The 3,314-nt window shown below is 42.0% G+C and overlaps 1 long non-coding RNA gene across 1 annotated transcript in view; it reads left to right on the forward strand.

The window, feature by feature from the left end:
* LOC118761422 overlaps positions 1 to 557 on the forward strand; it is a 10,875-nt gene extending 10,318 nt beyond the window's left edge. The window contains exons 2-3 of the long non-coding RNA XR_004997365.1: positions 426 to 428; positions 514 to 557. This is a non-coding gene — a long non-coding RNA (uncharacterized LOC118761422). The remainder of the gene's footprint in view (positions 1 to 425; positions 429 to 513) is intronic.
* The last annotated feature ends 2,757 nt before the right edge of the window (positions 558 to 3,314 follow it).

Below are 3,314 nucleotides of genomic sequence, written 5' to 3' on the forward strand. Positions count from 1 at the left end.
TACAATTTCTGTCCACTGACTTCATTCATAAGGTAATGAACCGCCCGGGATTATGGTAAAAGACAGTTAACCCAAAGTACCGCGACGTGGGACTGAACCTGAAACCTCTAGGTTGCAAAGTAAGCTTGTTAACCACACAGCCATACCTGCACCTATTAATAAAGTGTTAGAACACTGAATGAAAGGATATTTTTCTGTAAGAGTAATAAATATAAGTGAAGGCCTTTGGCTCAGTGGTTAGAGTGTTGGATCCCACAATCATGAGGTAGTGAGCTCGCTTCCCGGGCCGAGCTGTGTGTTGTGTACTTGGGCAAGATATTTTATATCATGCTGCTCCTGTTGTTGTTGAGCGTAGCGGTCTTCGTCCAGTGGGAGAAGTCCGAAACGTGGTCCTTTGCTATTCGTAAGACCCGCAGAAGAGAAAGCAGGTCAACCCCCGACGCCGAGAGCATCGACGGATGGATGAATGCGCATCCAGGCTCAGCGGTTGCGTAGGAAGTCGGGGAGGACAAGAAACAGGAAGAAAGAGTGAGAGAAAGTTGGAGCGAAACAGTACAACAGGGGTCGCCACCATCCCTGCCGGAGCCACGTGGAGCTTTAGGTGTTTTTCGCTCAATAAACACACACAACGCCCGGTCTGGGAATCGAAACCGCGATCCTCCGACCGCGAGTCAGCTGCTCTAACCATTGGGCCATTGCACCACCACTGCTACTCCAGTTCATTCAGCCGTAGAAATGAGTTGCGACATCACTGGTGTCAAGCTGTATCAGCCTTTGCTTTTCCCTTGGATAACATCAAGGGCTTGAAGAGGGGAGGCTGGTATGCATAGGCGACTGCTGGTCTTCCAAAAACAACCTTGCCCGGACTTATGCCTCGGTGGGTAAATTTCTAGGTACAACCCCGTGGTCCTTCATGAGTGAAGGGGATTCTTCTACTTCTAAATATATCTAAAGTAGTTCCTCTTTCATGTTTTTTATACTTAATCGAATATATATAAAAGAGAGGTTGTGTGTCTGTCTCCTACGATTTAGATTCCTAACTACTCCCACATTTTGCGGTGCAGTTTAACCAAAACCGGGTATCTTATAGTCGTGATTCATATCGGGCCCTTCTGGATATTAGCGCGCGTCTACGATGAATCTACGATTTTAAAAAAAATACCATTTTTTTCCATTTTTCCTCTAAAAATGTCTACGATGAGTCAACGATTTAAAAAAAAATTTACCATAATTCTTTTTCCATTTTTAATGCATTTTTTTGCTATTTTTTGGCTGTAACTCTCTAAAAATGTTTATATAGTTATTTCCCTTACAAACCCGAGCAACGCCGGGGGATACTGCTAGTCGAATATAATTGGCAGAGATAATTTGCGTGTCATAATATTCAGTCATTCGCTGTGGCTTCTGCATTCTGTCGCTAGCTTTAAACCTATTAACTCCTTAGTCACTTCCATTCGACACTAGATTATCGCTTGAGGAAACAGATTTCCTTTTAAACAGGTCAAACACACAAATGCAGTTCTCAGTTTAGAAAAAAGAAAAAGATTAAGTATCTACAGGAGGTAAATAAATATTTAATTCAGGGAATAATAGAGAAATACGTGTCCTATCATGGGATCTTTTCGGTTTGAACGGCAGTTTTTTAAAAATAATTTCCACGTAACTAAACACTTTTAAACTTCGTATACTGGTAGAATGTGTTTATAAAACATCTTTTTCTCTTGGCTTTATTGAGAAAATTCTATAGTTTGTAAGATATTTGTTTTTTCTTTCTTCAATGTCTGCAATTTCAACCAATCAGTGACGTGTATTGAGTTAAAAAGCATTCTGTGCCGTATGAATATATCCCTCGTTTAAGAAACAGATTGGATTTATTTACTTTTATGAAGAAAAAAAAGATACCCTTTCCCCCCATCCCTAACCCTAAAACAGATTGAAATGCAATAGATCAATACTAGGGTCATAATTATGGGTGACAATTTCATTTGACACCGCTAGAAAAAACTACCGTTCAAACCGAAAAGATCCCTATTATGACATAATTAAGACTGAATTCTTTTCTACTCTAGGCACAAGGCCGGAAATTTTGGGGGATGGGGCCAGTCGATTAGATCGACCCCAGTAAAGAAATGGGTCTTTATGTTCTGAATTCAAATTCCACTTTGCCTTTCATTCTTTCGGGGTCGATTAAATAAGTACCAGTTACGCACTGGGGTCGATATAATTGACTTAATCCGTTTGTCTGTCCTTGTTTGTCCTCTCTGTGTTTAGCCCCTTGTGGGTAGTAAAAAAAATTAGGTATTTCGTCATCCGCTACGTTCTGAGTTCAAATTCCGCCGAGGTCTACTATGCCTTTCGTCCTTTCGGGGTCGATAAATTAAGTACCAGTTACGCACTGGGGTCGATATAATCGACTTAATCCGTTTGTCTGTCCTTGTTTGTCCTCTCTGTGTTTAGCCCCTTGTGGATAGTGAAAAAAAAATAGGTATTTCGTCTGCCGCTACGTTCTGAGTTCAAATTCCGCCGAGGTCTACTATGCCTTTCATCCTTTCGGGGTCGATAAATAAAGTACCCGTTGCGTACTGGGGTTCGTTGTAATCGACTAATACCCCCACCCCCAAAAAACAACTCCAGGCTTTCTGCTTATAGTAGGAATAATTATTTAATACTTTCGTTTTATGGAATACATTTAGTCTACAGAGAAAGTCAGTCTTTTAGAGTAGTTCAGCTGAATATAAAAGTCCTTTAGTGGCTGTGTGGCCAGAAGATTGCTTCCCAACCACATGGTTCCGGGTTCAGTCTGGCTACATGCCGCCTTGGGCAAGTGTCTTCTATTATAGCCCCGGGCCAACCGAAGCCTTGTGAGTGGATTTGGTAGACGGAAACTGGAAGAAGTCCGATAACTCCGAAATGGGTCAGGCGCTCTCGTTAGATGCTGTTGGGACGACTGTCGACTACTTCTGGTATGTATTGTGCTTTAAACACATCACTCACGTCCGTAAGAAATGCTATTTCTGGACGAATACTGCAGAAACTTACCCCTCGATGATGTATTTACATTAAGCTATACGTAGATGCGTATCTCTCTCTCTCTCTCTTTTTTATTTTTTACTTGTTTCAGTCATTTGACTGCGGCCATGCTGGAGCACCGCCTTTAATCGAGCAACTCGACCCCGGGACTTATTCTATCGGTCTGTTTTGCCGAACCGCTAAGTGACGGGGACGTAAATACACCAGCATCGGTTGTCAAGCAATGCTAGGGGTACAAACACAGACACACAAACACACACGCACACACACATATATATACACAT

The sequence above is a fragment of the Octopus sinensis genome, unplaced genomic scaffold, assembly GCF_006345805.1.
Source record: "Octopus sinensis unplaced genomic scaffold, ASM634580v1 Contig13406, whole genome shotgun sequence".
Taxonomy (NCBI): Eukaryota; Metazoa; Mollusca; class Cephalopoda; order Octopoda; family Octopodidae; genus Octopus; species Octopus sinensis.